The 24,803-nt window shown below is 46.0% G+C and overlaps 1 non-coding gene across 1 annotated transcript; it reads left to right on the forward strand.

The window, feature by feature from the left end:
• The first annotated feature begins 10,942 nt into the window (after positions 1–10,942).
• On the forward strand, positions 10,943–11,015 carry TRNAH-AUG (transfer RNA histidin (anticodon AUG)). The gene has a single exon. It is a non-coding gene; the product is annotated as a tRNA-His (tRNA).
• Positions 11,016–24,803: the final 13,788 nt, after the last annotated feature.

Below are 24,803 nucleotides of genomic sequence, written 5' to 3' on the forward strand. Positions count from 1 at the left end.
GTATCCTCCTCCTCCAGCCCCCCTCCATGTCCTTCACCCCCCCTTCTTCTCCGGCTCCCTATCCTCCTCCTCTGCCCCCAGGGCCGATCCCAGACAGGGTGCACGGGGTGCAGTGCACCCAGGCACCAGAGAGGTGGAACGCTGAAGTGCAAGAGTACTCCCTTCCCTCCTCCTCCTGTTCGTGTCCGGCGGCTCTCCCCCGGTGTTCTAAGGAGAAAGGCGCGCTGTGTTTCCTGCTCAAGCCTCTCCCTCCTCCTGTCAGAGAAGGAGAGCAGCCAGCTGGAGATGAGATCAGAGGCAGAACGGCTGGTCTCTGTGTGGAGAGAGACCAGCCGCGCAGTGACATCACGCGGGGGGATGGGGCGGTCCATGCTTGACACGTTCTCCTCCTCTCTGTGTCTCTCACTCCTGCCTGTGAACTGCTCTGCTCTCCACCCGGGCAGCGCGGCTGCACACTGTCCTCTCCTCTCCAGCTGCCGCCCTGGTGTTTTTATGTACTCTAATGGAGGGGGGGTGACGGTCTGTCCTGGGGGGTCTGTACTAATGTAGGGGGGTCTGTACTAATGGAGGGGGAGTCTGTCCTGGGGGTCTGTACTAATGGAGGGGGGGTCTGTCTTGGGGGTCTGTACTAATGGAGGGGGGGTCTGTCCTTGGGGGTCTATACTAATGGAGGGGGGTCTGTCCTGGGGGGTCTGTACTAATGGAGGGGGGCCTGTCCTGGGGGTCTATACTAATAGAGGGGGGTCTGTCCTGGGAGGTCCTGTACTAATGTACTAACAGAGGGGGGGTCTGTACTAATGGAGGGGGGGTCTGACCTGGGGGGTCTATACTAATGAAGGGGGGTCTGTCCTGGGGGGTCTGTACTAATGGAGGGGGGTCTGTACTAATAGGGGGGTCTGTACTAATGGAGGGGGGTCTGTCCTGGGGGGTCTGTACTAATGAAGGGGGGTCTGTCCTGGGGGGTCTGTACTAATGGGGGGGTCTGTACTAACGGAGGGGGGGTCTGTCCTGGGGGGTCTGTACTAATGGAGGGGGGTCTGTACTAATGGAGGGGGGTCTGTACTAATAGGGGGGTCTGTCCTAATGGAGGGGGGGTGACGGTCTGTCCTGGGGGTTCTGTACTAGGGGTCTGTACTAATGGAGGGGGGGTCTGTACTAATGGAGGGGGGGTCTGTCTTGGGGGTCTGTACTAATAGAGGGGGGGTCTGTCCTGGGGGTTCTATACTAATGGAGGGGGGGTCTGTCCTGGGGGGTCTGTACTAATGGAGGGGGGGTCTGTCCTAATGGAGGGGGGGTGACGGTCTGTCCGGGGGGGTCTGTACTAATGGAGGGGGGTCTGTACTAATGGGGGGTCTGTCCTAATGGAGGGGGGTGACGGTCTGTCCTGGGGGTCTGTACTAATGGAGGGGGGGTCTGTCCTGGGGGTCTCTACTAATGGAGGGGGGGTCTGTCCTGGGAGGTCTGTACTAATGAAGGGGGGCTGTCTTGGGGGTCTGTACTAATGGAGGGGGGTCTGTCCTTGGGGGTCTATACTAATGGAGGGGGGACTGTCTTGGGGGGTCTGTACTAATGGAGGCGGGTTGTCCTGGGGCGTCTGTACTAATGTACTAATGGAGGGGGGGTCTGTACTAATGGGGGGGTCTGTCCTGGGGGTCTGTACTAATGGAGGGGGGGTCTGTCTTGGGGGGTCTGTACTAATGGAGGGGGGTCTGTCCTTGGGGGTCTATACTAATGGAGGGGGGTCTGTCCTGGGGGGTCTGTACTAATGGAGGGGGGGTCTGTCCTGGGGGTCTATACTAATGGAGGGGGGTCTGTCCTGGGGGTCCTGTACTAATGTACTAACAGAGGGGGGGTCTGTACTAATGGAGGGGGGGTCTGTCCTGGGGGGGTCTATACTAATGAAGGGGGGTCTGTCCTGGGGGGTCTGTACTAATGGAGGGGGGTCTGTACTAATAGGGGGGTCTGTACTAATGGAGGGGGGTCTGTCCTGGGGGGTCTGTACTAATGGAGGGGGTCTGTCCTGGGGGGGTCTGTACTAATGGGGGGGTCTGTACTAACGGAGGGGGGGTCTGTCCTGGGGGGTCTGTACTAATGGAGGAGGGTCTGTACTAATAGGGGGGTCTGTCCTAATAGGGGGGGTGACGGTCTGTCCTGGGGGTCTGTACTAATGGAGGTGGGGTCTGTCCTGGGGGTCTGTACTAATGGAGGGGGGGTCTGTACTAATGGAGGGGGGTCTGTCTTGGGGGTCTGTACTAATAGAGGGGGGTCTGTCCTGGGGGGTCTATACTAATGGAGGGGGGTCTGTCTTGGAGGGTCTGTACTAATGGAGGGGTGGTCTGTCGTAATGGAGGGGGGGTGACGGTCTGTCCTGGGGGGTCTGTACTAATGGAGGGGGGGTCTGTACTAATGGGGGGTCTGTCGTAATGGAGGGGGGGTGACGGTCTGTCCTGGGGTCTGTACTAATGGATGGGGGTCTGTCCTGGGGGGTCTGTACTAATGGAGGGGGGTCTGTCCTTGGGGGTCTATACTAATGGAGGGGGGTCTGTCTTGGGGGTCTGTACTAATGGAGGCGGGTTGTCCTGGGGCGTCTGTACTAATGTACTAATGGAGGGGGGTCTGTACTAATGGGGGGGTCTGTACTAATGGAGGGGGGTCTGTCCTGGGGGGTCTGTACTAATGGAGGGGGGTCTGTCCTGGGGGTCTTTACTAATGGAGGGGGGTCTGTACTAATGGGGGGTCTGTACTAATGGAGGGGGGGGTCTGTCCTGGGGGGTCTGTACTAATGGAGAGGGGATCTGTCCTGGGGGGTCTGTATTAATGGAGAGGGGGTCTGTACTAATGAGGGGTCTGTACTAATGGAGGAGGGGGTCTGTACTAATGGGGAGATCTGTCCTAATGGAGGGAGGGTCTGTCCTGGGGGGTCTGTACTAATGGAGGGGTGGTTTGTCCTGTGGGGGTCTGTACTAATGGAGGGGGAGATCTGTCCTTGGGGGGTCTGTACTAATGGAGGGGGGGGTTTCCTGGGGGGGTCTGTACTAATGGAGGGACTCCTGATCAGAGGAACCGTTGCTGTATCACTGGGTCAGGTGAGAGGGCCAATCGGCCATTATCTACTAACGTCCATAGGAACTGCAGTCTCTGACCATCTCCCGTACTATGTCTGCAGTCTCTGATCATCTTCTGTAGTATGTCTGCAGTCTCTGACTGTCTCCTGTAGTACGTCTGCAGTCTCTGACCGTCTCCTGTACTATGTCTGCAGTCTCTGACCATCTACTGTACTATGTCTGCAGTCTCTGATCAACTTCTGTAGTATGTCTGCAGTCTCTGACTGTCTCCTGTAGTGTGTCTGCAGTCTCTGACCGTCTCCTGTAGTATGTCTGCAGTCTCTGACCATCTCCTCTACTATGTCTGCAGTCTCTGACCATCTCCTGTACTATGATTGCAGTCTCTGACCGTCTCTTGTATCATGTCTGCAGTCTCTGACCATCTCCTGTACTATGTCTGCAGTCTCCGACCATCTCCTGTACTATGTCTGCAGTCTCCGACCATCTCCTGTACTATGTCTGCAGTCTCCGACCATCTCCTGTACTATGTCTGCAGTCTCTGACCATCTCCTGTACTATGTCTGCAGTCTCTGACCATCTCCTGTATTATATCTGCAGTCTCTGACCATCTCCTGTAGTATGATTGCAGTCTCTGAACGTCTCTTGTGTCATAACTACAGTCTCTGACCATCTCTTGTATCATGTCTGCAGTCTCTGACCATCTCCTGTACTATGTCTGAAGTCTCTGACCATCTCCTGTACCATGATTGCAGTCTCTGACCATCTCCTGTAATATGTCTGGGGGCTCTTTCTAACAGACTCTTTAACAGAAGCCATCTCTGTGTGCATCAGAGAGACCCCCTCCAGGTCTCATTAGTGTACGCTCTTCCTGTATTTTTTTTATTGTTAAAAGATCATGGGAGGATCCCAGGGTAAAAAAGACTTCTTGGGGGAGCATCTCTTTGTTTGAGTCGTTGCCATAGAAATATTTGTAAAGGGGAGGAGTTGGTAAGATGACCACGCCCATGTGGGGGCGCCAGAAGTATGTCTGCACCCAGGCTCCGGTGACCCTAGGATCAGCCCTGTCCGCCCCCCCTCGTCCCCCACAGCTGGCTTTCCTCCTCTCCGGGGTTGTGGGGATCTGTCAGGATGGCGAGCGGAGGCATTTACCGGCCCCTGCCTTTTCTGAATTGGACACAGTGAGCGAGATCGCTCCTCTGTCCTGTGAAAACTGAGCAGAGTAACCTGTGTGTTACTATGCTCATTTTATGAATGGACAGGAGCCTCTGTCTTCAGTTCATTTATCTTCAATGCTGAGAAAGGGACTGGGGAATACCTGTCCTCAGCCTCTTTCTCTGTCTCAAAGGGGAGATGTCAGGGTTCTATTTAGACCCCTGATATCTTACCAAACCCCCCTCCAAAACAGTTTTGATTAAAAATAATAATAATAATATAAAAAATTAAAATTGTAAACAAAAATTATAAAAATTACATTGTAAAAAAAAATTATGACATAAAAAACTACTGACACCACCCCCCTGCCTTACCAACACTGTCCACTGCCCCAACCTCCTCCCCCCAAAAAGCATTAAAAAAAAATTCAATTATTAAAAAAACAATATGTAAAATTCACCGCAGCATACTCCCCACCCCTTCCCCAGAAGCACTGTGAAAAAAATATTTCAAAAAATTATAAAATTATAAATAATAAACAACAAAATTGTAAATAATAATAGAGAAAATAATAACAACAAAAAACTAATGACAATGTCCACTACCCCCACCCCCAATCATTGAATAACAAAAAAAAATTAAAAAAAATAATTTAAAAAAAAATTGTAAAAAAATAATAATAAAAATAAAGAACTACTGACACCGTCCACTGCCCTACTGACACCATCCTGCACATACTACTCACCGCTGTACACTCCACACTCCTCACATGCACATTATACCTACCTACATACACTCCGCCCTCCTCTCCTGCACACACTACCCACCGCCATACACTCCGCACTGTACATTCCCTATTTAACATTACTACATTCTGTGCTATGTAAGTCATCTCAGACTCTATAAAACCACACTCCATTTAAGCCACGCTCAATATGTAGCACGGTTTAAGCCACGCCCACCTCCCTGAAATTAGTTTTTGCAGGTTGGGATGTCTGTCATACCTACAGTTGTCATTTGTGACACATCCACAGCTTCCCTCTCTTTGAAAAGTTGTATTAGTGAGTCCAGTGTTTCCGGGGCAGCCAGACCCCGGGGGTATGATCTGATGGAGGACACTCCCTACCAGCCCTGACCACACCAGCTGACACCATGAAAACTGGGGATGATTACAAGGCCAAGTACCCCTTGCATAACCTGGTCTGGAATAATTGTCCTAGTATAATATATAGTGCCTTGAAAAAGTATTCGTACCCCTTGAAATTTTCCACATTTTGTCATGTTACAACCTAAAACCTAAATGCATTTTATTGGGATTTTATGTGATAGACCAACACAAAGTTGCACATAATTGTGAAGTGGAAGGAAAATGATAAATGGTTTTCTGTAAAAAGCATTTTTCAAGTCTTGCCACAGATTCTCAATTTTGAAAACCATTTATCATTTTCCTTCCACTTCACAATTATGTGCCACTTTGTGTTGGTTGTAACATGACAAAACGTGGAAAATTTCAAGGGGTATGAATACTTTTTTAAGGCACTGTATACATATCTCAAAGATATTTCTAAATGGGAGGTCATGTGATGAGTGTTATGTCTTGTGTACTCTGTAGATTGATAAACCAAAGTGATCTGTTTTACTGATTGACTTGCTCATGCCATAGCGCACAACACACCAACATGCCTGTTTTCATTTGAAATGGTTTAACCACTTCCCGCCCGGCCTATAACAGATTGAAGTCCGGGAAGTGGTTCTGTTATCCTGACTGGGCGTCATATGACCATATATATATATATCATATATATATAATATGATCCAGCAGGTTAACATGCCGACGCGCGCCCACAGGCTTCTTACCACGTGATCAGCTGTGACCAGAGAACCAGGAAGTGGTGGTAAACGGCATTCCTCGGTCCGCGTTGACAGGGAGAGCCGATCGGCGGCTCTCCCTGTCAGAGGGGGGGGTCTGTGCTGATAATCAGCACATTGATTATCAGCACAGCTCCCATAAATTGTATCCATAAGCTGCCAATCGGTGCCCAGTCAGTACCCCATCATAACCCTCTGACAGTACCTGTCATTACCTGCCCAATCAGTGTTGCCCATCAGTGCCATCTATTAGTGTCCATCAATGCCACCTGTCAGTGCCAATCAGTGCCGCCTATCAATCCCAATCAGTGCCGCCGGTCAGTGCCAATCAGTGCCGCCGATCAGTGCCCATCAGTGCTGCCTGTCAGTGCCCATCAGTGCTGCATATCAGTGCCACCTATCGGTGCCCATCAGTGCTGCATATCAGTGCCGCATATCAGTGCCCATCAATTCTACATATCAGTGCCTTCTCATCAGTGCCACCTTATCAGTGCCAACTCATCAGTGCCCATCGGTGCCGCCTCATCAGTGCCCATCAGTGCCGACTCATCAGTGCCCATCAGTGAAGGAGAAAACAAAATTTTATAACAGAAACAAAAAAAACTTTTTTTTTTCAAATATGACGGTCTTTTTTAGTTTGTTTAGCAAAAAATAAAAACCGCAGGGGTGATCAAATACCAACAAAAGAAAGTTCTATTTGTGGGAAGGAAATAATAAAAAATTAGTTTGGGTACAGTGTTGTATGACCGCGCAATTGTCTTTCAGAGTGTGGCAGCACTGAAAGCTCAAAATTGTCCTGTACAGAAAGGGGCAAAAGTGCCTGGTATTGAAGTTGTTAATGAATCAATGTTTCCAGATGTAACAAACCACAACCCACAGAAGAATGGCACCTGTGTGCTGTGGTGCTTTGCAATGCACTGTGTGGTGGGCTCATTAAGGACTTGTTCTCATGTGCTTGGATCTGAAGAGCAATCCGTGTTCAGAGAGCATTTGACAGGCGGTAAGCAGACGTTGTATCACCTCTCTGCTTTAATCCCTTGATTCCTACACCAGCACATTGCAAACCACAAGCACTGCACACAGTTGTGGGGCATTTACAGAGCACCCCATTTGGATGGGTTGCACTCAGCAAGGTGCTACACCCTCCAAAAGCAGCATGGACTCTGTGAGACTCTTAAGGCCCGTACACACGATATGAAAATCGGATGGAAAAATTCGTATGATGAGCTGTCTGCCGATTTTCGGATCGTTAGTTTGGTGCTTTCAACAGCCGATTTCTCTTTTTTGTCAGACAAAAGCTGGATGTGCAGACTATAAAATTTATGTCGGATGTGAACTCAACGTCCGATTTTCGTTTCATTAGTACAGTTTTCGTACGAAAAAAATCGTAAGAGCAAGACTACGCATGCTCAGAAACGAAAGAATACATACAAAACTATTCAACAGATGACATCACTTCTGAAGTTGTATTCTGTCGTATGGAAATTTATGTATTGCGAGTAACCTCTTCACTTTCGACATGAGACTAGCAAGCAACAAAAAACAGATGTTCAGCCGTTTGAAAATCTAAATGTGTGTACGAGGCTTTGGGCAGGGTTCACACATTTTCGGGACGGCCGTGGAGCGCACAGCAGAAGAGCCCTGTGCGTCTTTGGCTTCATTTCAGGTCTGAATTCAGAAATTCTGACCTAATTTGGACCTGGATTGGTGAACAGAGACACCAGACACCGGACTCCGCACACTCCTTTGTGCGGACTGCGAGCTGCTCCACACACAGTGTGAACCCAGCCTCACTTGTGCTACAGCAAATCTAAGCATATTTTATGGGTACAAGAATGCCTTTGTTTTATTTAACCAAGCCCTTTAAGCCTCTCCCACTGTTAACACAATTTGGCCTCACCCACTGTGAACGCTGCATTACTGTTCTCTCTTTGGGATACCCAAAGGTGCCCCAGGTCTTTTCCAATCATATAGTGTATAATACAAACAAAAAATGTCCCATGCACCCTTAAAGCGGAGTTCCACCCAAATGTGGAAGCTTCACTTATCTGACTCTCCCCCCCTGTAGTGCCACATTTGGCATCTTTCAGGGGGGAAGCGGATACCTGTCAAAAACAGGTATTTGCTCCCACTTCCATGTAAGGGCGCCACGGCAACCCAAGTGATTTGCGGATCTCCCCCCCCCCCCCCGCTGCCTTCTGGGGGACACACACAGGTCCCAGAAGACAGCGGGGTCATTCGGAAAGCACAGCACGACCCGCGCATGCACAGCAGACATCCCAACCTGCAAAAACTAATTTCAGAGAGGTGGCAAACTCATTTCAGGGAGGTGGCAAACTCATCTCAGGGAGGTGGCACTTCACGCCCACAAACACCCCCCCCCGCAGCAAAATATTTTTAAAATCACTTTCTCGATATTTTTTCGCAGTGCTTCTGGGGAAGGGGGTGGGTGGCAGTGGATGGTGTCAGTAGTTTTTTTTATTTTAATAATTGATTTTTTTACAATTTAATTTGTTTTTAATTTTTTTTTCACAATGCTTTTTGGGGGGAGGGGGTTGGGGCAGTGGACAGTGTTGGTAGGGCAGGGGAGAGTGGTGTCAGCAGTTTATTTTTTTACACTTTTTAATTTTTTTGAAATTTTTTTACAATATTTTATATACATTTTTTGGGGGGCTTTGATGAGATGTCAGGGGTCTAAACAGACCCCTGACATCTCCCCTTTGAGATAGACAAAGGGACTGAGGACACAGATTCCCCAGGCCCTTTATCAGCACTAAAGATGAATGAACAGAAGACAGAGGCTCCTGTCCATTCATAAACTGAGCAGAGTAAACACAGTTTACATGATACCTTACAGCTTCTTAATTCTCCACATCGTATGTAACCCTCTTTGGTATATCTCACACCTCAATATACTTCACATAATGTGACACCTCACACCTTATTAGCCCTGGTTTACATATATGTGTGCACATTTGTGCATGCATTATTGCAGGCAGAGCAGCCCATTCATTTCACTGGACTGTCTACCTGCAAGACACATGGGGAAAGAAGTCCCTGACCCCAATATTGTACATGTTCCCCAGCCATGGAGATGTGAACCTAGCCTTATACCTCATATATGCAACAAGCTTGTGTAGAGAAGATGTTGATATGTTAAGAACTATAAATTCCCCAAAAGTCTAACGTCAATAAACTGAGATCCTTACTGCACAACACTTAAATGGACCAAATACTTATAACAAAGAATACACAATACAGATCGCAGTCGGTGGGATTTGAACCTGCATGAGGAAACCCCAATAGATTTGGAATCCCTCACCTTACATCCAGTGCAGCATCTGTAACACGCCACCTCTAAGACTGAGAACTGAGCAATCAAAGACCACTCGCTCAGTTCTTGGTTTTCAGTCTGTAGAGAGCCGGTGACTGTTAGTCACCGGCTCTCTACTCTGCCCCTCCAGCGCTCACTGGAGCTCCGGGCTGAGGAGGTGGCTAGCTCAGACTCTCAGTGGCTTGCTGAGAGGCTGAGCCAGCTACCGGTGAGGCTTCTGGGCAGATCCCAATAATATGGTCAGGATCTTTCCAGAGCCTGTCTTAAAAACTCTCAAGAATGACATCATCCAGTCCTACCTTGTTGTTAGGACATTGCTAAGACCCTCTGAGCTGATTCAGACCCCTTCACTTATGTTCTCTCTCATTGCACTAGCTCTAAGTTCAGCGGTGGAGGAGATAATGGACCACACTTGCTGGAGTTTGAGAGCTCACTCCTGTGATTGTAGTAGTGAGCAGTAATGGCAGCTGAAAAAGGAAAACTAATGGAGTGATTGTTTAGAAATGTCTAGTTGGGCCCTATGAGCTCCCCAAAAACAGGGGCCTTGTTGTAATCTGATATCCATGCCCTTAAACTGCTGTCGAGAGGTCCTCAAAATAAGACTTTAGAGGGCCTGAGCGTACAGGAAGCTTGTAAGACTCAAAAAGAGCAGATGTTCAAGTCTTCCTCCACCTATCATCACTGACTAACATGTCCTATGAGTGTATAGGCAGGTGGACTCTACTTTCTTCACTGCAGGTGGTGCTTGTCCGCAGTGACAATGCAGGTGGAATAGGAAGTCAAGAGGAACCTAGTTCCTCTATGGTTTCCCTGGTCACAGAGAGGCAACATTCAACTGAATGCTGGCACCCCATATGACTTTGGTGGCCATCTTGGGTAAGGTAGAGTCTATTTAAGACCTTGGCTCACGGATTTCTCTTGCTAAAGTAAGAACAGGTCACCCATCTGTCAGGGACAGTGCTTAGCATCAGGGAGAGGTTCCAGATGAAAGTGCAGGGATATGCCATCCTACCTAGAAGCCTCCCCATTTGGGTACGGACTGGCCAGGCTTCAGTTTGCCCCCTCAATACATATGCTGTTGGCACACCTGAGATCCTCTGCTATTTTTCATCACTGCTATTATCTGTGAGTGTTCCCGGTCTGGTGCCTTCCCGTCGGCATTGTTGTGTATTGCCAAACTTTATCTTCAATACAGTTCTGTTTTCTGCAACTGGATTCTGAGCGTCTTCTGCCGCCTCACAACACTGCACCTTCCCACAAGTGGACTGGGTGACCCTTGTATATTCAACGAAAAGCATTCTCGTAACTGATTGGTGGCCTCGCTGCCATAGCCTTGCAGTGGTACCTGGGTACTGCACTTCTGCTCTGGGGTGCCACAAGCGTACCCGCTATAGCCATAGTGTGTGATGGACCATCTCCAGAGATCTGCAGCATCTCAGAATGATGGCCTCTATCATATATTATACCGTATAATTTTTTTATTTTGCTCAGAATTCCATTCCTCATTCAACCACCAGCCCAAGGGCCAGTGGCGCAATGGATAACGCATCTGACTATGGATCAGAAGATAGTAGGTTCAACTCCTACCTGGCTCATCCTATGTGCTGTAATCTAGGTGGAAGGGGTAGAAGCCTGAATATTTTATCTGCACATGTAAAGTGCTGTATTACTCACTTAGCAATAAGAGGTCATAGAAATTGGGTTGAGCCTTTTATTTATTTGCTGAGCAGGGAGGTGGAAGAATTCAGTTTTTTTTTTATATAGTTTCACAGTTGGTAAGGTTGAATAAAGACACCAGTCCATCTAGTTCAGGGATATGCAATTAGCGGACCTCCAGCTGTTGCAAAACTACAAGTTCCATCATGCTCTGCCTCTGGATGTTATGCTTGAGGCTGTCAGAGTCTTGCTATGCCTCATCGGACTTGTAGTTCTGCAACAGCTGGAGGTCCGCTAATTGCATATCACTAATCTAGTTCAACCAGTATAGGTGTGTGTGTGTCTGTGTTAATGTCAATACCATTTCCCATATGCCTGTATATTGCATCAGCTAAGATGTTTTTTGAAACTAGACACTTCCCACTGACACCGCCGATTGTGGAAGGGAGTTCCACATCCTTACTGCTCAAACAATAAACAGATATAGGAAGTGTAACACGAATTTTGTGATTTAAAAAGTGTGACGTGGACCTTTGGAACAGAGACCAGGAAGTGACACCATACACATTGCTTTCAGGTTCATTCACAGGAGGTCTGGTCTACAAACAGATATTCATAAGAGCTCCCACCACCTTTCCCAGGGATGCCCACCATGGCTGCACCGGGCCCGCAGCCACTAATACCACACCAAAGGGTTGCCCCCCCCCCTCCCCCCGGTAAAGGCACTATAAAAGAAAGCCAAAAAAATTGGGTTAGGTAGGCTTAGTTGGTCCCCCTATAATAAAATAAACGCAATGCATTATATCCTATCCTGCTTATCCCCCTTTTTTCTGCCTTTCCTTTATAGCATCTCTGTCAGGTTGAGGACCTTTTTGTGTGGTATTGGTGGTTTGGGTTGGCCAAGTATTGGAATGCAGTAAGCATTCCCATCGTATTATTGGGTTTAAATTGTTTGGCAAATATTTGCATTCTAAATAAGAAATGTATTTGCTGTCATTGCTTTCACAGACAAGGAATCAGCAATCACATAATAATACCCAGTGCCTGGCATAAGACCTGCAATTGTTCTATCTGCAAAGTTAGTGGTGAGAGGTGGAAGGGTGTGTGTCCTCTCAAGGGGCCTATGGAGACCACAGCCTCTGCCACCCCTGCTGGCTTCCCATCTCTTTATGTCCCCTGACATGCATACCACTGAACACCTTTAAATGATATTAAAGCATTTGTTAGCCCAACACTTCATATTCCTGATATGTGTTGGCTGTACCATGTACTTGTATGAGAAAGTCTCCTGTTCTCTTTGTATTGCTTCCTTTGTGGGAATTCCCTGGTGTTTCTGCCAGTCCTGCTTTCCTGACCACACTAAGCAGGACATGACAGCATGGTTAGCTCTCTAGGTATGCTGGGAACTCAGTGTACTCTCCTCCAATGATCATATTTGACCAGACACCCCCCCGCTGAACAGCCATTTACTGGGAAGCTCAGTGTGCTGTTGCTTCTCCTCCCCACAGCTCTTATGCAGCTGAGAACATAGGGACTGTAATCACTTACAAAAAAAGGGAACAAAAATGTATTTATAATTTTTTAAAATATTTATACACAAATGTTTTGCCTTTCATTTCTATTTTAAACTGAATGGGTTGTTTTATAATGTGATAGTTTATAATTACTTTAACCTCTTGACATCCGCGCTATAGCCGAATGACTGCCACAGCGCGGACCTGAATTTCTGTGAGGCTGTCATATCACGGCCTCCCCTGTGCACGCTCCCTTCGCACACCGTGATCACCGAGTCACTGAGACTCGGGGGATCACCAATCTGAGTAAGGGGCCGTTCCCGGCCCCCTACCATGTGATCAGCTGTCAGCCAATGACAGCTGATCACATGATCAAAACAAAAGCTCTGTGATCGGCTTTTTTTTTCTCCTCACGCTGACAGCGCGGGGAGAAAAAAAAGCCGATCACTGGCTCATCTGCAAGGGACATTGGTCCCGAAGAGGAAGAGGCAATTATGCCTCATCTGTGCCACCTGCCATTGCCACCTGACAGTGCCCACCAGTGCCACCTATCAATGCCCATAAGTGCCACCTATCAATGCCCACAAGTGCCACCTATCAATGCCCACCAGTGGTGCCAATCAGTGCCACCTAGCAGTTCTGCCTATCAGTGTAACCGATCAGTGCCCATTATTGCCACCCATGAGTGCCCATCACTGCCACCCATCAGTGCCCATCAGTGCCACCCATCAGTGCCCATTACTGCCACCTATCAGTGTCCATCAGTGCCGCCTCATCAGCGTACATCAATGAAGGAGAATTTTTTTTTTTTAAATTTGGTCTATTTACCAAGCTAAAAAATTGGTCTGGATAAGAGGGGGATTTAAGTGCCCAGTAAGCAAGTGGTTAATACAAGATTTTTGGTTGAAGATGTTTTAATACGTGTTCATTAAAAATATTAATAAAATATGTATTTTTGGTAAAGATGTTTTAACATGTGGATTTTACAAACTATTAAAAACCCAGTGAACTCCGCCTCCAACGCCATGTGTGCGCAACAAGGCATGTGAACATAAATGACACTCACCGCCAAATGGGGGCACACCTGCGTAAATGCCCCCAGTCGCACGTGCTGACATACCACGCAATAGCGAGCCGACACCGCAGCCACGGACGGCACACGGTGGGCGTGGTTGCATGGCACGAATGTGTAGGTGGCCCTGCTTGTCCAGACAGGGCAGGGGGGACAGCAGGAGGTATGAAAACCTCCCTTGTACACATTGCAGCTCCCGAGCCAGACGATAACCAACGCCACCAGCAGGGAACAGCACCAAGAGCCTAGATCAGCCCATGGGAGATGTGGTACCTGAGTGTTGGACGAAATGGCTGAAAGGGCTACAAAATAGAATAATTGTATGTAATGAATAACTGGCTAATGGTGGCAGCAGACCAGGTTTGGGCTAAATGGATGTCTTCCACCCGGGTTCAATAGACAAAAAGGAAAAGGTCTGGTGTCACCCGCAAACCACCTCCATCCCAATATATGCAACAAAAAACAGGAAATCGCCCCATGACTTTAAATGAGGTGAATGTGGTTAGCCAACAAGTGACAGAGTAAATGCAGTCTCAAAATTTATTAAAATTGTCATGCAAACATAAACATGAATCATAGCCAAACCACTGAAATGATACATACAGTAAAAAAATTTTATTACATGTATCATGGTATAAAATGTAAATTGCGAAGTACACAGGCATGAAGAGTAACCCAATGCGTTTCGCGAGACCATGCTCGCTTCATCAGGGGTAGATGTATGTGTAGTACATTTGTAGGGGGTATAATAAACCAAATAAGTATCAACACAGAGATGGTATCGTGACAATTAGTCAAGAGGGTCCAAAACGCATGGCCCTTTACACACCAAGGGCTGGATCAGACTACCAAATACTAAATACCCAGATGCAGCAGTAATGAGCATCCGGCTCGGGAGCTGAGGAAAAAAACAACCCAAAAGAGCACAAACGGGAGGTAGACATGGCCGGGATGGGGGTGTGTGTCACCAAAGATCTCCCAGTATCCAAAATATAAAGAGAAACACTCCTATGGCCACATTCGTATGATTAATTTGTCAAGAGAAAAAGAAAAGGGGGTTCGGCAAGGAGCCCCTGGTCGGACTTTAGAGGCACAGCAAACCTGAGAGAACGTAGTCAAAATAACAATATAATAAACTCTATTAAATATAAATGCATACATAACAAGGACACCGACAAAAAAATATAAAAATCATCTATATAAGAATATACATGATGTGAGCCCTGATGCGTCTACGCATTTTGGAAAAAACTTCTTCAGGACACATTCAGGTTTCAGTTAATACAAGACAAGGTCTCACTTATAAGGAGGCTTTCATGGGTTCAAATGATAATAGTTCAAATTTTCGCTATAGATTCCGTGATTTTGTCAACAAAAATAGGTAACCATCTACTGTTCCCATATACGTACAACCTCAAGGTTCATTCCCAGCAGAGGAAGAACCAAAGAGTTGCCAGTAAGCCGCAGGGATGAATGTACATGTCATAACGCTCCATCAATCATAAAGGGGGCACCAAACAGCCCATATAAGATGTCAGCTCAATAGTCCATATGGAACTGTGTGAGTACACTAAGAGAGCTTATAGTAAGATTGGGTGTATATCCCCCGGAGGACACACAGATGTTCCAAGGAGTGGACTCACACAGTTCCATATGGACTATTGAGCTGACATCTTATGTCAGTTGATGGTTACCTACTTTTGTTAAAAAAATCCCGGCATCTATAGCGAAAATTTGAACTATCATTTGAACCCATGAAAGCCTCCTTATAAGTGAGACCTTGTCTTGTATTAACTGAAACCTGAATGTGTCCTGAAGAAGTTTTTTACGAAACGCGTAGACGCATCAGGGCTCACATCATGTATATTCTTATATAGATGATTTTTATAATTTTTTGTCGGCGTCCTTGTTATGTATGCATTTATATTTAATAAAGTTTATTATATTGTTATTTTGACTATGTTCTCTCAGGTTTGCTGTGCCTCTAAAGTCTGACCAGGGGCTCCTTGCCGAACCCCCTTTTCTTTTTCTCCCAGTATCCATTAATAATGTCAACTGAAACATAAATGCATATGTATCAATAGATACTGTCATAACAACATAGAAGTAAAGTAGTATATAATATAAGTATGTATATGCAAGTGCAGTCCCTCCTTTGCACTTGAAAAGCATTCAAAATGTCAAGGTCAACGTTTTTTGAATACTTTTGATTTTCAAAAAATGGCGCTGTTAAGATTCCGGTAAGCCAGAAGTGATATCATTATCCCCCTCTACCTACCAACTCACTGCCCAAGAGATTGCCAATCACTTCAAAGACAAGATTGATGCAATTTGTGAGGACACCTCCAGTGTGCGTACATCTTCCCCACCCAGCATACCTTGCCTAACAGCACATTCAACACTCTCCTCTTTTGAACTGGCTACTAATGAAGAGGTTACAAAACGTTTCTCAGATGCCCACCTAACCAATTGTACCCTGGATCCTGTTCCCTCACAACTACTATGGTCAACCTCTTCTATCCTATGCTCCCACACTCACATCTTCAATCTCTCCCTCTCTAGTGGCACCTTCCCCTCCCCTCTAAAACACGCTCGCAGCACTCCATAGAAACTGCCTTACTAAAACTCACTAACATTTTACGAACTGCTAAAACCAATGGACACTACTCCATAGTCCTACTACTTGACCTCTCTGCGGCCTTTGATACTGTTGACCACCCGCTCCTTCTCAATAAACTCCATTCCCTTGGCCTCCAAGATTCTACTCTATCCTGGCTCTCTGCCTACCTATCACAGTGCTCCTTTAGTATTACCTAGAACTCTGTCTCCTTCTCTCTATTGTCCCTTTCTGTTGGAGTCCCCCAAGACTCTGTTCCTGCACCCCTTCACTTCTCTATCTACACATCCTCCTTGGTCACTTGATAGCCGCCCATGGCTTCCAATACCACTTATACTCCGATGACACCCAAATCTATATGTCTACTCCTCACCTCGCTCCCTCAGTCTCCTCTCACATTACTAACTTACTAACTGACATATCAGCATGGAAGTCGCACCACTTCCTTAAACTAAATCTCTCTAAACCTGAGCAATTAATGTTCCCCCCCGCCCGTGCCCCTCTCCATGACTTTTCCATAAAAATCAACAATGCAACCATCAATCCACCCCCTCATGCCAGGGTACTAGGTGTAATCCTAGACTCTGACTTGTCCTTTCAGCCCCAAATCCAATCGTTGTCAAACGTTTGAAGAATTCACCTCTGTAACATCTCTAAAATTTGCCCCTTTTTAACTGGTTCCTGACCGGCTCCTGTAGATATACGTCGGCAGAATGGCACGGCTGCACAAAGTAACGTACCCGTACGGTACTTTGAATTTGCCACCGTGTGCGCACGCGCGCCGCTGGCGGCGCTCGTGCGCGCCTGCCGCTATCTACGTGAGTCGGGTCGTGGGTCCCGCTGACTCGATCGCCGCGGGCTTACCCGCGATCGCCTCACAGAGAGGACGAATGGGGAGATGCCGTTGTAAACAGCATCACCCCGTTCTGCCTAGTGACAAGTGTCACTTGATCTCTGCTCCCTGTCATCGGAGCAGAGATCAGTGACGTCACACACCAGCCCATCCCCCTGACAGTTAGAAATCACTCCCCTAGGACACACTTAACCCCTCCCCGCCCGCCCCCTAGTGGTTAACCCCTTCACTGCCAGTGTAATTTATACAGGAATCAATTCATTTTTATAGCACTGATTGCTGTATAAATGACAATGGTCCCAAAAATGTGTCAAAAATGTCCGACATGTCCGCCATAACGTCGCAGTCACAATAAAAATCGCTGATCGCTGTCATTACTAGTAAAAAAAAAAATTATTAATAAAAATGCCATAAAACTATCCCCTATTTTGTAAACGCTATAACTTTTGCGCAAATGAATCAATAAACGCTTATTGCGATTTTTTTTTACCAAAAATATGTAGAAGAATACGGATCGGCCTAAACTGAGGAAAAAAATGTTTTTTTATATATTTTTTGGGGATAATTATTATAGCAAAATGTAAAAATAATGAATTTTTTTCAAAATTGTCGCTCTTATTTTGTTTATGGCGCAAAAAATCAAAATCGCAGAGATGATCAAATACCACCAAAAGAAAGCTCTATTTGTGGGGAAAAAAGGATGTCAATTTTGTTTTGGAGCCACGTCGCACAACCGCGCAATTGTCAGTTAAAGTGACGCAGTGCCGAATCGCAAAAAGTGCTCTGGTTAGGAAGGGGGTAAATCCTTCCGGGGCTGAAGTGGTTAACAAATGAAACCACCAAGCTCCTCATTCACTCCCTTGTTATCTCTTGCCTTGACTATTGCAACTCCCTTCTCATTGGCATGCCTCTCCATAGGCTATCCCCTCTTCAGTCCACCATGAATGCTGCTGCCAGGCTTATCCACCTTACCAAACGTTCAGCATCTGCCAACCCTCTCCTCCGATCCCTACACTGGCTCCCAATCGCCCAGCGAATTAAATTCAAAATACTAACCACAACATAAAAAGCCATTCACAACTCTGCCCCGAGCTACATCCCCAATCTTAGTACTTCATATTCCCATCGCACACTTTCCTGGATAAGCTCATGAAATATGGGTGCTGCAGCAACAACCAGCTGGATACTGGTTCAAGTCAAAATGGAAATATTTGCCAGCACACCATGGAACAGCGTAGATAGTGTCCAAACGTGTAGTTTATTGCATGATCACAACACACAGAGAGTAGCACTCTCTGTGTGTTGTGATCATGCAATAAACTACATCCCCAATCTTGTCTCCAAATATCACCCAAACCGTCCTCTCCACTGATCCCAAGATCTCCTACTCTCAAGCTCCCTCGTCTCCTCCTCCCATGCTTGTCTCCAGGATTTCTCCAGAGCCTCTCCCATCCTCTGGAACTTGCTACCTCAACCTGTCCGGATATCCCCTACTCTTGCTACCTTCAGGCGATCCCTGAAAACTCATCTCTTCAGGGAAGCCTATATTTTACCACTTCCATCAGCTCATTTACCACAGTTACAACCTTTTGTACCACCTTCCCCACCATATTAGATTGCAAGCTCTTCTGAGCAAGGCCCTCTTAATCCTCTTGTTTTTTTGTTTTTTTTTGTATTATAACTGTATTGTCTCTTTTTTATATTGTGAAGCTCTGCATTAACTTTTGGCGCTATATAAATCCTGTATAATAATGATAATAATTGCTTCCTTGTTACCATAGCGGCGACCCAATCAAAGCTGATTCCGGCTTTCTTCGGGTCTCCCACTAGCCGGCAGCTGTGTCAGCTATTAACTTGAGTCTCCCAGTGGGATGGGATAGCCTGAGCGAGCCACAGAAGGCCGCTGAACGGAGGGGACGCCCCCTCCCCCTGTTTGTAATAACAACTGAGTGGCTGGTTAGCTGCTCCGATAATTATTAAAAGAGAGACGCCCGTCAGGTCTAAAACACGATAAGCAGTTGCAGGCATCACCCCAGTACAACCACTTAAAGTCAAATGACGTACCAGGTAAGTGATTTGGCGGCAAGTGATTAAAAATGTTTAGATGCATTGGAAATGTTCTTGGCATTTGGATTTAAACGGTCACAATAATTCTCTGAGATGTGCAAGCAAAGAGGAAGAGTGGTGTAGCCAACATATACTGTAGCTTACACCATTCACACAGAACTAAGGCTTCATGCACACGTTTTTACAACCTCTCCTGAACGATTTAACTTGACAGATAGTAACCCACATTCAAAACATCTGTTTTGCCGAGTTTACATACCGCGTTTAGCAGCGTTTTGCCGTGTTTGCGTTTAGAAGCGTTATAAAAAAAGATTCCCCCCCAAAATAGCCAAAAACGAAAAACGCCTGTAAACGAAACGTGGCTAAATGCGAGTTACCGCGTTTATAAGTGCTTGGTGCTTGAAATGCCTCTAAACTCAGCGTCAGAGGCTTTTTTTTGGAACGCAAAAAAAATGGGTTCAAAACTCAACTGCCTAGAAACGACTGTAAACTACCCTGTGTACATGGACAGATAAGATAACATAACGGGAGTTCAGGAGCAGTTTAAAAAAATGGCCAACTGCTCCTAAACGTCCGTTTATCAGCAGCAGTGTACATGAGGCCTAAGGCCCCTTTCACACGGACGGATAGAATGGTGCTTTTAGCTGCGAATTTTCTACCGCAGCTAAAAGCACACAATGCTTTCCTATGGCCCCATTCACACACTGCGTTTAGCTGCGAATTAGATACATGCGGTTCTGTGCGGATTAAAAAAATAGAATTGACTACGTCCAGGAGCGATTTAGCGCAGCTATCCGCACATAACCGCAGGTATTCGCAGTGCACTGTGTCAGCTGCGGATAACAGCGCCGAGCTGCTCATCAGGAAAGGAAAAATTATTTTTCCTTTCCCAATGAGCGACAAGCACGGGGATCCGACTCGGATCCCCGCCAATGCCCGGCACTGTTTGGTATGAATCTTGAGGGGGAACTCCACGCCAAATTTTAAATTAAAAAATGGTGTGGGTTCCTCCCCAGGGGGAAGTCGGAAGAAGACCCCCGAAGTCGGAAGAGGACCCCCGAAGCCGGAAGAAGACCCCCGGAGCTGTCTAATAAATTACTTTAAAAATCTGTGTAGTGTTTTTTTATTGACACTTTTTCCCTAGGTGAATGGGTAGGGGTACCATGTACCCCATACTCATTCACATACGGTGGGGGGCCGGGATCTGGGGACCCCCTTATTAAAGGGGGCTCCCGGATTCCAATAAGCCCTCCGCCCGCAGACCCCGACAACCAACGGCCAGGGTTGTCGGGAAGAGACCCTTGTCCTCATTAACATGGGGACAAGGTGCTTTGGGGTGTGGGGGCCGCAGGGTGCCCCCTCCCCCAAAGCACCCACCCCCCATGTTGAAGGTATGCGGCCTGGTACGGCTCAGGAGGGGGGGGGGGGCGCTCGCCCGTCCCCACCCCCTTTCCTGACCGTCCGGGCTGCGTGCTCGGATATGGGTCTGGTATGGATTTTGGGGGGGACCCCACGCCGTTTTTTCGGCGTAGGGGTTCCTCTTAAAATCCATACCAGACCGAAGGGCCTGGTATGCCCCTGGGGGGGAACCCACGCCATTTTTTTATTTCAAATTTGGCGTGGAGTTCCCCCTCAAGATTCATACCAAACAGTGCGATTCGGCACCCTGTCGGGTTGCCATGGAAATGGCACACCGCAGCCAAATGCGACCGCAGCTAATCGCACTGTGCAAATGCAGCTGATCGCAGTGCCTGGAGTCTTGAACTCCACAGGAAAAAAACATGCTTTTAACTGCGGCAGAATAGCCGTCCGTGTGAAAGGCGCCTAAATAGACAACATGGTCTGTGCCACAATCTATATAGTGTTATATGTTGAACTTTTTATCCTTTATAAATGAAAATAAATGAAATAAAACATTTTGTAGCCTGATGGATGCGACAATATTTACATTCTTTTTTTTTTAACATTCAATTTTTTTTTATTTAGTTATCAGAACATAAAATAACATATAAAGACATTAAGAAAAGTATAATGCATTCGCTATACTATGTAACTGTAATAGTGTGAATCCTGTAATATTTACATTCTTTGACCCAATCTATAGGAGGCAGGATAAGAAAGCCAAGTTTTGTTTACGTTCGGTGTGTTGCCCACACCCCATACCATGCCTTAGCAGCAATATATTCAGTGACAGTTATTTGTGAGCTGAGATTTGAAAAAAAATTTAAAAATTATGGTTAAAGGGGGTTTGGCACTGAGTATGCTAGGCGGCTGCCTGCAGGCAGACAGGCAGTTTACTCTGGATCTTGTAGTGAACAGTGCTGCTTTACATTGCTGAAGCCACAATCTTTATTATCGTATTTTGATCTGCATTTAAGTGCTCTAATTATTACATTTATCATCAATTCACCACCGCTGAAACAAGTAAGTAACTTCATCCATATATTTCCATATTCTGAACGAGCAGTATCTTTTTTTTCTCATTCACCTCCGCTGAAACAAGTAAGTAACTTCATCCATACATTTACATATTCTGAACAAGCAGTATTTTTTTTTTTTTCATTCACCTTTTTTTTTATTTTCAACAAAAAAACACCATTATAACCATTTTTCTTTTATTTTACAGGTTTTACAGGTATGGTAAATCTACGTAAATCACTCACCTCCTCTTATCTTTACCACACTATTCAGTGTCTGTCATCCTCTATGATGGAAGAGGATGAGGAGGTTAAAAAGGATACGGTAGGCATTGAAAAAATAAAAAAGCAATTTTTCAAAGACAATGACGATGCCATTGTAAAAATATGGTCCGTCGTCGGGAGCAGACAGTTTTCCAAAGATTTGCTTGGCACAAAAATTCCATCCGTTTGTGTCAGCCAAAAGGAATCCCATTCCTTGGGCCCCTTGGATATCACTTTTCAAGGGTTGCTGCTAAACGACCTAAAGATGGACATTTATGCTAAAATGAACACCATCCAAAAGCTAAAAGAGGAGTTGAATACCTGGGACCAGAAAATATCAACTTTTGTGAGTGGCAAACAGATACTAGAAAAGCTTGTGTGCCAATACCCTAAACTGAAAGTGGACAACAGATATCTCATTGAAGAGGACATGTTCGTAGACAGGCGACACATGCTTGAGTTGCAGAAGAAGAAGCAGATAATGGATCCCTATCAGCACTTCTTCTATTACTTACAGACCCAACCAAAGTACTTGTCCAAGCTAATCTGTCAGATGTCGGACAGATGACTATAACACTCTTACAGAAGGGCTTCTCCACAGACTGTACAATAAGGCCTCAACGCCACGAGAAGAATATCATCTTGTGAAGCTTTTGGAAAATGCCATTCAGTATGAGGTCAAGAAAAAATGTACTAATATCAAGGATATCTTGGAAGGAAAATTAATGAGCATTAAGACAGCCTTCAGCTTTTACAGCAGGCTACAAAATGCAAAGTCCTCCACAAAAATCTAACTCCAGTGGTAAAGGAGATTGTTCAGTTACAATACCGGTTAATGGAGAAACCTATTACCATACCTTACATGGCAGACCGAGTCTTACGCTCAGTATTCTCAGATGTGCACAATATACCTTATGGAATTAGGTATGTGGCAAAAGTCTTAAGACAAGCCCTGCACAAAAAGTTCCCCCAGGCAAGTGAAGATAAAGTCCTGGAGACTCTTGGCTTTTTCATGTACCAGTATTTGCAGTCAACCATAGTTTCCCCAGGTGAAGCTGGCATAATTGAAACCAAAGCGGAAGCAGATTCAGGGCAAAAAGAGAACCTCATGGTCGTGGCTGTGCTTGTCGGTCACACCATGGGTAACATTCTCTTCCCCATGGAAAATGCTAATGCCGTCATGAAAAATAACTATATGGTAAAAGATTACCCACATTTCAGGACAATGTTTGAGGATGTTTTTAAAATTCCAGAACCAGAGGAGAAATTTGGCTTCAATTAATATTCTGACTTTATTTCTCTGAAGAAGCCAAAGATAAAGCTCCCTGTAATAGAAATTGTAGGCACACTGAAGCTGCTTTTAAAATATAAAAAAGTGGTCTTCCCAGACCAAAAGGACATCCTTAATAGCATTGTCAAGTCTCTTAGACCAGTTCCTCATATTAAAGAGCTTCTTTTTGGTGAGGACGCAGTTTCTGCTTACAGAGGTGAGGATCTGAGGAAAATTGAAGCCTACCTCACCTTAGGCAGCAAATATATTCCACATAAAGAAAGTAATTTGACAAACCCAAAGGCTTTAAAGGATGATAAACTAAACAAGATGACAAACCCAAAAGCTGGGCTTTCAAAATCAATGGACTTTCAAGATATCCAGAGCAATATCGCCAAGGATATCCTAACGAAAAACGAACTTCAACTGCAGCAACAAGCTGAAATAACGAAGCTCAGACAGGCAGTGGATGCCCTCAGCGCCAGATCCACATACTACCAGGACCAGATAGATCAGTATCAGAGGTTCTGGAACAGCTGCCTTGAAAACTTAGTAAGCCAAAAGTCATCCAATACTGGTATGACCATGAAGGAAAAAGGGAACACAAAGATGCAGAAGGAGACAGAGAAGCAAGATAAGGTTAAGATATCGGGGCTGAAGGAGGAGAGGAATGAGGAGAAGAAGCAAAATAGGAAGAAGTGGACCTGGTTTTGTAAACTGGTCCGCCCACAATCTTCCAATACTGGTATGACCATGAGGGAAAAAGGGAACACAAAGATGCAGAAGGACACGGAGAAGCAACATGATATTAAGATATCGGGGCTGAAGGAGGAAAGGAACGAGGAGGAGAAGCAAAATAGGAAGAAGTGGACCTGGCTTTGTAAACTGGTCAGCCCAAAGTCACCTACTAACGTAAGAAAGGTAAAATATACTGCAGCAAAACTGCAGAACAAAGGTGTCATTACTGGCACCACAGGTAAGGAGACCAAGAAGCTGATGAGAGAATGGCTGACGATAGACATTGACGCGGATCACCAAATTAAAGTCAGCATCGGTGAAAGGTCTGTTCTTATTCACATTGCTGACATCGTAAAGCATCATTATACCAGACCACCAACCATGGAGATATTCTGCTATCATGTTGTTATTTTTGGTGTACAGCAAGCTGTATGACAGACCAAACAACGCATAACTCACTGTAGCATCTGTGATATACCCTGGAGGGATTTCATTGGGGGCATTACACTTGGGGGAGGGATTTATACTGGAAGATTACATCAGAGGGATCTGGGGGAGGATTCCACTGGGAGGAATAACATGGAGGGGGGAGGGATACACTTTGGGGAATTCACAATGGAGAGATTACACTTGGGGATTCACAAAAGGGGGATTTACACTGGAGGGATTTCATTAGGGGCATTACACTGTGAGGATTACATTGAAGGGATTTCTTTTGGGGCATTAAACTTGGGGGATCACACTGTGAGGATTACACTACAGGGATCTCTTTGGGGGCATTACACTTGGGGGATTACACTGATGGGGAGAGATTTACACTGGGAGATTACACCAGAGGGATCCAGGGGAGGATTTACATGGAGGGGGGGGATACACTTTGGGGTATTCACACTGGAGGGATTACACTAGGGGGAT

The sequence above is a fragment of the Aquarana catesbeiana genome, linkage group LG04, assembly GCF_042186555.1.
Source record: "Aquarana catesbeiana isolate 2022-GZ linkage group LG04, ASM4218655v1, whole genome shotgun sequence".
Classification (NCBI taxonomy): domain Eukaryota; kingdom Metazoa; phylum Chordata; class Amphibia; order Anura; family Ranidae; genus Aquarana; species Aquarana catesbeiana.